The sequence below is a fragment of the Chenopodium quinoa genome, unplaced genomic scaffold (genome assembly GCF_001683475.1).
Source record: "Chenopodium quinoa cultivar QQ74 unplaced genomic scaffold, ASM168347v1, whole genome shotgun sequence".
Lineage (NCBI taxonomy): Eukaryota > Viridiplantae > Streptophyta > Magnoliopsida > Caryophyllales > Amaranthaceae > Chenopodium > Chenopodium quinoa.
The window spans coordinates 2,394,193-2,404,953 of record NW_018744304.1 but is presented as its reverse complement, the minus strand read 5'-3'; the positions used below and the strand labels follow the sequence as shown (position 1 = coordinate 2,404,953).

Here is a 10,761-nt window from a genome sequence, read left to right as displayed (position 1 = left end):
CCGCGGGCACGGCCCTCTGCTTTCCCCAACTTTGCAATTTTCTGGAGATGCCTTTCCGCAGGCGCGGCTTTGGGTACCACGAGCGCGGGGTTCTGGGTCTTTTACGAGCTTAATTGGGATTTCTTGCTTTCTCTTCTTGTATTATAAATAGAGCACTTCTTAGACTTCTTTGGGGGGGAGTTTTTAGGGTCTTCTCTCCTCCTTGAGGGGATGAAACCCCTTTGCATTCTCCATCATTTCACCACTTAGATTAGGGCTTAGATTAAGTTTTAATCTTTGTTTTGTAATTTAGTTTAAGAGTAGTTTAGAGAGAGAAAGTGAAGAGCTTCAATGGTGGATTGAGGAGGTTAAAGATGCAAAGTGTGACATTGTTTTGGATTCCTTTTGAATACTTCAATGAGAATTCTAAACTCAATCTCAATTTTATTGATTTCTTTACTTATTGCTTTCTTTGGTATATTGAATGTTTAGAGTAGTAGATTATTTCAATAGTTCCTCTTTGTTGCTTTTCCCTTGTTCTTCATTGTTCTTGTTCTTAGTTTCTTCATTGTTTTTCTTTATTAGTTAATGTTAGTTGTTAATTTTAGTTTAGTTTGTGTTAGTTTCATTGTCTTGTTGATTTAGTCATGTTAGTTTAGTTTCCTAGCTAGGGTTAGGGATGATTGTTGATTAATGTGGAAAATAAACACTTTATTGATGGTTTGATGGGGATTGTTGGTGTATTGAACTAAGAATGAAGGGCTTAATGCTTGGTGTCTTTTTAGCCAATCGATATCATGATTTAATCGGTATTATGCTAGTTGTGCGAGAGTGAGCTAGTTAAATAGAAGAATTTTGTTGCTTGGTTGACCACGACCTCATAGGCGGGGTTGAGAGTCTAATGGCCTAGTGTGTGCAAGAGTGACCTAGGTTGTTAGGCAATTCTCCAATTTCATCTACTTGACTAATTAGATAATCAATAGTGTTTGTTTGCGTTTGATTAGTGCTAGTATATCGGTGTGTATGGTTATTTCTTGATGATTTGGAAGTGCTCATTGAGGTGTGTTAATGCTTGCTTTCACTTTGGCTAATTGAATGCATGATTTAATTGCTACCCTATTTAGTTGCTTGGAAAAGAGCTATTTAGGTAGAAGAGAACCCCTTGAGTTGATCACGAGCCTTTGGCCGGGATTGGGTGTTTAATTATATAGCGTGCTTGGGAGAGACCTAGATGATTAAGAGTTGCCCCTTGCATTTTATTGCGAATGTCCATGCTTATTGCTATGCTTGTGCTCGTCACATTAATTATGCTTGATTCCCCTTCCCTAGTTATTTTATTTCTTAGGTTCTAATTTTGTAGTTAGTTAGCTATCAGCTTTTGTTTTAATCCACCCCTCATATCTCCTTTCACCTAGCTTAGTTGGTGATAGTGTTGACGATAGTTTAGCCGTCTCTGTGGATCGACCCTTTACTTACCATTAGACTTGTCTAGTGTAGGTTTAGGTATAAAATTATTGATTGGTAGAGGGATAGTTAGTCCAACGACCTAACCAATTCCGCTCTCATCAAGTGGGAATTAAGATCTATTGGATAGACTTAATGAAATTTTTAAACGAGTAGAGGAATTTACCCTGTTAAACATGAAGGACTTTGAAAGGCTTTCAACCCATATGTATAAAACTAAGTAAATGTTTGAACTAAGTATAAGCTTGGCTAATAATAAGTCAAACAAGAAAGACTCTAGTAGAGACTCTCAACCGTATCACATAGCAAACAGTTTAGCAAGACTCGGTGAAACTAGTTGAGCTAAAAGGTCACATGAATGGAATAATATTCGGAATAATTCTGCAATTAAAACTGTTTCGGGATTTTTTGATGTCCTTAGGGAGAGTTACAATTCCAAGACTGACCTTTGGACACCTGTACCTGCAAAACAACGGAAATTCCGGTGGGTGGGAGCTCCGCCTCCGACGATCAAGTTAGAACGTGTTTGAGGAGTAAAGTGCGGAAATTAAAGGGTCTCTCTTGGATTCTAAGAGAGGATCTGCAATGTGTAATTGCTCAGTTTAGGGTGTAATTTTTTGAATAGATGTTCCAAGGAGGGGAACATCTCCCTTTTATAATATGTTGGAAAACGTGCCCAATACTAGGTTTTAGTAATCCTAGGGCTGATTGGGCTTTTTTTGGAACTTTGGGTCGTAGGAGGCCACTTGCTCAGTTGGCAATTCTGCCTGCCAAGTGTCATGACCCGATTGGTCCACTTTAGACCTCTCACAAGGTGACACGTGGCAGATTCTGATTAGTCCACGTGGATGACACGTGGCAGGATATCATTGGTCCACGTGGCGGGGGGAAATTCCCTTATCATTTGCCCCTCACAGGGGTGACGTGGTATGCCACGTGGCGCCTGTGACAGGTGTCACATAATGATTGGAGAACGGTTTTTACCATTTTTTTATATTTTTTTTTGTGACCCTTGAAATTCTCCTCCTATAAATAGGGGGTGTCCAAATCATTTGTACATTCTAGAAACTTTTAAGACAGGATTTTGGATGTCCGCTCTGACTCTCTGGACTGTTGCCGCTTGTTTTATACAGACCGCCTGTTTCCATTACCGCATGCTTCTTCAGCTATTTTTCAAGGGTTCTAAGACTTCTGCACTTCTTAAGGTAACCGCCTATTTCCTTGTTCACTTTCTCTTTGTTTTTTCTCTTCTAAAAAATGGTAGCTCAAAAGCACCCGGCACGACCTAGGTTAGTGATCAGCCGGTCACAGGGGACGGCTGAATCTAGAACTAGGAGTGTCGCCTTCCCCGTGCTAGACCATCCTTCGCGAACTGCCCAGAGTCCGACTGTCTATGTGTTTGTGCAGGACACCATGGCCGGAACAAAGAGAACGACCAGGATTACAAATTAAGACGACTCCTCATTTTATGTGCCCACAAGCGAGATCTCGGACGTGCCGCCTAGCGTCCATAGCCTCCCTAGTGATTCCATTTTAGGGGAATCAGGGGAGGAGGTTAAGAATGAACCTCTTGTCAATGAACCTCTCCTCATTGACCTGTCCGAGCAGGCGACTGCCTTATCCGAGAGTTCGGAGGACGACTCTGGACTAAGCACCTCTAGTCGGCACTCTGATGACTCCCAGGAAAAACACTCTCGGCTACATACAGCGAGAGAGAGCCACGAAGTGGAAAAAGGGGAGAGATGGGCAGAGCCGGCTACCACCCAAAGGGAAACCTACACTCCCTACTCCTACATGTTCCCAAAGGCAGGCACAAGGCCATGTCTGAAAAAATAGGGAGCTTTAGGGCTGACCATGTGATGGGATATGGTTACATTCTAATTGTGTCGGATGCCGAGGATAATGTAGTCTGGCCATAGTCGTCCAGCTACAGGGACGAGTATTTTGGATGCTACGAGGAGGCCATCAAAACTGGCTTAAGATTTCCTCTACATCCAGCTGTAGAGAGGATTTTGGATGGGTACCAGCTAGGTCTCTGGCAACTGGCCCCAAACTCATGGTTCAACATCTTGGGCTATGTTGCCGGCAGCGAGATGTATGGGGTAGAGCCATGCTTTGAAGCTTTAGCTCACGTGAATTACCTCAGTCGGACCCCCAAAACAAGCAGTACCGGCTGGTATCAAATTTCTAGCCATAAAGGCTATATGATGACCATGGGGAAGGAGAACAAGTGGAAGGATTGGAGGAACACCTTCTACATAGTCTCCAACCCTGACAAGGTTAAGAACAGAAAATACAATAGGTGGAACAGGGATCCACCTTTCCTAACAGGCGGATCGGACCTGCCGCCTGTTCCTCGTCAAGCTAAGGAAGATATCCTAGATAGAGGACTCTTCAAAGTGTACATACAGGCGAACCCAGAAACTGGGGTGAGGGAGTTTGTCCCTTAAAACTACATCCAAAATTATAATTGGTTATACGATAAGAAGTACCTGGCCGCCTGCGGCCTTAGCGAAGAGATGCCGAGAGGTAGAGGACCGACTGTTTAGCATGTCTTGATAGATTTGATTTAATTTTGTGTCTAACCATCTGATTAATTTTTTGCAGGTAAAGCAATGGAAAAGATCTCGGCCTCCAAAAAGATAGTTGCCCAACTCCGCGCAGCCTTTCTTAGAAAACGGTCTACAGAGGAGTCGCCTGCCAAACAGGCACCCAGGGTGAGCTTCTTTACTTGACACAATTTCCCTTCTTTTAATTGTGCAATCACTTTTTGTCGCCTGTTATTGATTCATTGTCTTATTGCAGAGCGACACTGTCAGACCCTCCTCATCAGCTCAGCCGGACCCCAAACGTCAAAAACAGACGGTTGAGGAAGTGCCGACTCCTGGCAATGCCAGGAAACGGTCGGCTGGAAGGCAGGGTAGGACTCTCCAAAGTGGGGTGAGGACTCCAGCCACCCCCAGGAGCAGCTGGCCCCCAAGGGAAAAGGAGGTGGCCAATTAAACAACCGACTTCTCTAATTCCAAGCTGCTTGCTGTCTATTTTTATGCCTCGCACTTAATCAGTTCTCTTTGTAGACGCCCCTCAAGAGCTGAACTTGGTCTGGATGGCCAAGGCCATGCTGAAGGCCATCCCTACTAAGGACAGGAACTCTGTTAAGGGAGTCGGCACCTAGTACGATTGTTTTCTGGCCGGCTGTAGTCTATGTTGCGAGTATATGGTCTCCGCAAGCCCATCACCGAGAAAAACAACGAGGTAAAAGCTGCGAAGGCCATGGCCACCTCTGATTCTGATAAAACTATGTTCCAGATAGCTCTAAACTAGATTCTGACAACTGACATATTGTATTACCAGGCGAACGCCACTTTGTAGGTGAAGAAAGATTTAGAGGCGGCCAGGAAAAAGATCCTGGAGCTGGAGAAGTCCGTGAAGGACCTCAAGGCTGATCTCGGTCCTCTCAAGGATGCGGACAAAGAGGCGGAGGGACTCCGCAACCGGGTGAACAAGCTCAAGGGTCACCTGCTGAATCAAGAGGCTGACCTCACCTAGAAACTTAACCAAAAAGCTGAAGAAGAGAAGATGGCCATAGTCCAGGACATGATGGAGGACACAAACGCCATCATGAAGATGACTTGGGCGGCCCTCTTCCCGGATACCAGCTACGAAAAGTGGGGGATCCAGTTCACCGTTTATACTGACCAATACAACAAGAAGATCATGGGGCAGACAGGCGGCGACGAGGAAGCGGAGTGTGATGAGGAGGCGTCCGACTCTGTTTCCGGGGAGTTGAAACACGGGGAGGAGGAGGAGGAGAAGTAGAAGGCGGACGGTGATTTGGAGCCGCCGTAGGAGGAGGCCAATGCCATCACAGGACAGGTGCCAATTGATGATCAAAATCAAGCGACGACCAACACTGAAGATCCTTCTCCAGCTACTTAAATTCAATTTTTAATGTCAACTTTTTCGGCCAGCGTGCCGTTTGTTTTGTATCTTTACGTGACCAAGGGGTCAGGGTTCATATACAATTATTAACTTAAATTTTTTTAGTCGGTCATCTGACCGTTTGTTTATTTTAATCATTCGGCTATTTATGCCGTTTTTCAAATTTTGGAGTTTTAGAATTTTGCATATTTTGCTATGTGTTGGTAGCTTGCTTCTTGCTTTCATGAATGCATTATATACCGACTGTTCTTGCCCCTAGGCGACTGGCGCCTGGTTTTTAAAGGTGAGTTGATTGACTTAGAATTTTTGATACTTTGTCAGTATTACTAATTCTAGGTCAATCAATCACTATGGTGATTGCCCCAAACCAGGCGGCAAGCGGCCATCACCAGGCGAACACCTAGCATATTGACAAGCACTCTTTAGGGCGTGCTTTAGAGCATATTTTAGGATGATTTTGGATGTATTTGGGGCCGTTTTGGCCGATTATTACCTTGGTATGCTTACAACCCCTATATAACGTGCTTCACGGGTTTTCGGTTTGTTTTTGATGTATTTTCAGGTAATATCAACCGATTTTAGTCGGATCCCGAGCCCTTGATGCGTAACCGAGCTAGCCTTGACCGAAGTCCGAGGAGTTAAGGAAGTTCAAGTGCCGTGCATTGATTACATAGCACAGGCAGCACGATCGTGTTACCATAGGCACACCCGTGCTGGCCTATGAGCAAGCAGCCCCAGGCAAGGCAGCACGGACGTGCAAGCCAATAGCACGGCCTTTACAGTATCCACGCACCAGCACGGCCGTGCAGGCCATTAGCACGGCCGTGCCAAATGTTGCCTGTGCCCGTATCAGCTACAGCATATTCAGCACGGCCATGTCATATTTAGCACGGCCGTGCCAGGAAGCTGCACGACCGTGCCATATATATCACGGCCGTGCCAAATTGAAGAAGAAATCTGGTTTAGCTACTGACAAGCTAACACGGCCGTGCCATATGTAGCACGGCCGTGCTGATCCAGGGTTAACCGCGCACTTGACTTCTCCGAATTAGATGGCGTATATAAGGCCTGACTTTAAGGGGCGTTTTTAGACAGTTTTAGAGATAGTTTTTGAGAGCCTTTGTAGAGAGCTATTGGAGAACGTTCTTAGTATTAGAGATTCATCAGTTTTCTTAAAGATTATTCTAGTGATTTTAGTTTTCTTGGATTGATTTGAAGCAAGATTTGTGAAGATTCTTTGTATTATCCATTGACGACGGATATCAAAGTTCTAAACTTTTCCATTGATTCGCATCAATACAATTGGTATTATTCATTCTTGTTTATTAATCTAGCTTTATTATTCCTTAATCAGAATTTATGTTTAGATCTATGATGTTTATGGAATCTATTATTGCTGTGATTATGAATAAGTGTGAGTAGTTTCCTAGCTAGGGTTTCGGGATGAAACCCGGCCTAGGTAATCTACGCAATTAAGGTTTGATTTTGATAAACGGATTGTGATTAAATTGATTATATGCGATTGCATGTTAATTCACTATAATAGGAGTAGCTAACCTAGAATCTTGAATTTGATTGCATGTTATTCTTGGTTTGAACAAGAGATTGTGAATTGAGTATTTCATTATTGAATGTGGTTTGATTATGTATCAAGTAATGTTGAGTGCATGAGAAATCCAAGCTTAGTATTGCTCCTTGTCTTCCTATCGCACGATATTGATCAGACATATAGTCTTTGCATATCCCGTTTGTCTCTATGATTCCTTGTTGCGTAGTTACCGATGGTTTGGTGAATTCCCGTTCTCCCTAGTGTCTTCGTTTATTGATTTATTCCATCTTTTTAGTAGTATTTTAGAACACCATTTTCCATTGATTTCGAACTAGCTTAGGTTTAAGATTGATTTGCAATTACTCTCGTTCCTCGTGGACCGAACCTTTATTTGCCATTGTACTTGGTTATAAGGTGTTCGTATAAGTATTGTTTGATTGAGAGTTAGATTGTAGCGACCGATTTAACCCTTGTCAAAATGGCGCCGTTGCCGGGGAACGGTGTTTGTTAATTGCTTTTTGATTTCTTGAGTCTAGTTCTTAAAACACAAAAATACAAAAAGATTTTTCTTTTTGGCTACACTTGTAGCCTTGCTATTTGACTGGTTTGTTTAGTGTGTATGCGCAGGTCTAAACAGGGAGAGTTAATACCCTTCGATCCCGAAATCGAAAGGACTTTGAAGAGCAATCGTAAATCTCGATCGACGTCATCAAACTCTCAAGGAAAGGAACACAACACACAACAGGTTCCAATGACAGACATACCGCGCCAACCTAATCGGCCAGCACCACGACCCCTTAAGGAGTTGGGAACTCCTAGGGCGTATAGAGCTTCAAGTGGGACTTCTCCACCCACTACTAAGGCCAATGATTTCGAGATTCGGCCGGCTATGATCACCCTCATCGAGAGAAGGCAGTTTAGTGGTGCCAAGCATGAGAGCCCTTTGGCTCATTTGAACGAATTTGAGAAGTACTGCAATACCATCAAGGTTAATGGGGTGAATCAAGATTTCGTGAGATTAAAGCTTTTCCCTTTTTCACTTATTGGGAGAGCTCTCGAATGGTTAGAGAAGGAGGTGAAATCGAACTCTCTACACACTTGGGATGATGTCACGACAACATTCTTGAGAAGATTTTATTCCCAAAAGAAGACGGCCGATGCTAGAGCTTTGATCCAGGGATTTCGGCAAAGGAGTGGGGAGTCAATCTACGAAGCATGGGAAAGGTACAAGGTGTACCAAAGAGAGTGCCCACACCACGGAATCCCAACATACCAAGTTCTACAGATTTTCTATGGAGGACTGAGTCCTCAAGGGAAGACCAGTTTGGATGCGGGAGCAGGTGGCCCCATTATGAACAAAACCAAAGAAGAAGTCATTGATATCATAGAAGATGTGGTACGACACCACATGGACTGGCAAGATGGAGAGCGAGAGGCCACAGGCAAGAGTTGAGGAGCGGTCTATTCGTTAGACCATCTTAATGCAATCGGGAATTTGACATCGCAAATCGCAAATTTAGGTAAGGAAATGTCAATTATCAAAGAGAAGCTCGATGCTCCACCGCATCAAAATCTTCCATCCCATTCTAAGGGAGCAGGTATGCACTCTAACTCTAATAATATGCCTACTGGATGTATATTCTGTGAAAACTGTGGGTCTTATGACCATGATTAGGGGTGTACAAAAACTGAATCGGACCTGAAACCGGACCTGAACCGACCTGATCCGGGCCGGACCTGACCCGGACCTGTTGATTCAGGTCCGGTCCCGGTCCTTAAAAATCAAGGTTCCCGGTTCCGGTCCGGACCCGGTCTAAACCCGGGGTTTTCAGGTCCGGACCTGAAACCCGGAAAAATTATATTTTTTTTAAAAAAAAATAATAAATAAATCAAAAATCAAATTAACGCTGCTTGCTGCTTTGCTTGAGTGACAAACTGACGATTCTGTTCTCTTTCATTTCTAACCCTAAGTCCCTAACGTTATCTCCAAGACTCCAATCTCCAAGCTCCCTGGCTGTCTCCCCCTCTCCCTCACTCTCACTATCTCTCAGCCAGTCAGCCCAACGCCCACCGCCGACAGTGACACCTCCCTGCCTTCCTCACTCTCTCAGGCGAAGCCCAGGCGCCCACCGCATGAGACAGCTGCCGCGCGATTCTCCATTTCTCCGGTAAGTTATTTTTTTTTTAATGTAAATCTAAATTATCTAATTATGTTTGGGTATTTTGTATTCGAAATAATGAATTAAGTGTTAGAATTTATATGTTTATTCATGTTTCAATTGCTTGTAATGATTGTTTGATGTTTGCATGTTGAATTTCTTTTTTTTAGTTCATTTGTTTCGAATTTATGTTTTTTTTTTTGTTTTCTTGAGTTTAGGGTTTACGGTTTTAGGGTTTAGGGGTTAGAATTGATAAGAAGTATGGTTTATTTTCGAATTTTTTTCGAATTTATGTTTTTTTTTTGGTTTTTTTTGAGTTTAGGGTTTAGGGTTTAGAATTGATAACAAGTATGGTTTGTCTTCGAATTTATGTTTTTTTTTTGGTTTTTTTGAGTTTAGGGTTCAGGTTTTAGAATTGATCACACTATCACAGATTCACAGCCTTTGAATCTCTGTTTAGGCCAAATTTGTGTAATATTTTTGTATTGAAGATGGTTCAAGCGCTACTTTGCACACAAAATTGGCTTAGAGCTAAGGAAGTGCCAATTGTTGATGTGGAAGAAAATTTTAAAGAGTTAGAGGAAATAGAGAAAGGTAGTAATAATTTTATGTACTTGAAATTTTGTTACACCAAATTTATTATTTCATTGTTATCAATCATTAATATATTCTATATTGTATTTTATTTAGAGGTGCAACGTGGTGAATCTAACGATGTAGACGATGAAGTTGTTTTCGTGGACTCATTAGTGTGAATCACGCGATCAAAGGGAAAACAACTCGTTGGAGAATTTATGTATTTCTAGTACTTGAGACTTTGAGAGTTGAGACTTAAGAGAATTTATGTAATGTTATGAGTTTTCGTGGACTTATTTGTATTTTCGGTGGATTCAATTGTATTTTTGGTGTTTGAGAATCGGGACTTTATAGACTTTATTTAGTTTTGTGATTGATAATTTTGGTTTGTATGTAATTATTAAATTATGCAACAGGTCTAAAAATCACAAAATAGGTCCATATGCAGGTCCAATAGGTTTTTTATTAAAAAAAACGAAAAAAACACAAAACAGGTCCATTCAGGTCTAAACCTGGACCGGACCTGATTTTTCAGGTCTGGCCCGGAACCGGACCTGTTAATTCAGGTCCGGTCCCCAGTCCTCATAATTAACCAATTCAGGTCTCCGGTCCAAACAGGTCCGGTCCGGTTTTGGACCGGTGTACACCCCTAACCATGATACCTCTGCCTGCAACGTACATTCCCAATTTCAATCTAACTATAATGATGGTAATGAGTGTGATAATGAACAAGTCAATGCCTTGTCTTATGATAATAGACCTAGGAATGACAATAACAGATATTTACCACCTAATCAAAGAGGGAACAATTATAATCAACAGGGTAATAATTCTGACTACCAACAACAAAACCAGTGGGGAAACAGGAATCAAAGGGACCAAAATCCCCAAGGGTCCTATAATCAACATGGTAATTTTGGTAATCAGAATAATTACCAACAAAATGCAGGTAATCAAGGTAATCAAGGGCAGTACAATCAGAACATGAATGCCAATAACCGGGGAAACTGGAATAACAATGGTAACAGGAACAACTTCCAAAATCAAAATCCCCAACAGTCTAATGCGCGTGGTTCCCCAGCCTCTAATGAC

General features: G+C 42.5%; 1 long non-coding RNA gene across 1 annotated transcript; it reads left to right on the top strand.

The window, feature by feature from the left end:
- The first annotated feature begins 8,793 nt into the window (after positions 1-8,793).
- Positions 8,794-10,025, top strand: LOC110695807. The gene is made up of 3 exons (XR_002506211.1): positions 8,794-9,102; positions 9,585-9,687; positions 9,784-10,025. It is a non-coding gene; the product is annotated as an uncharacterized LOC110695807 (long non-coding RNA).
- The last annotated feature ends 736 nt before the right edge of the window (positions 10,026-10,761 follow it).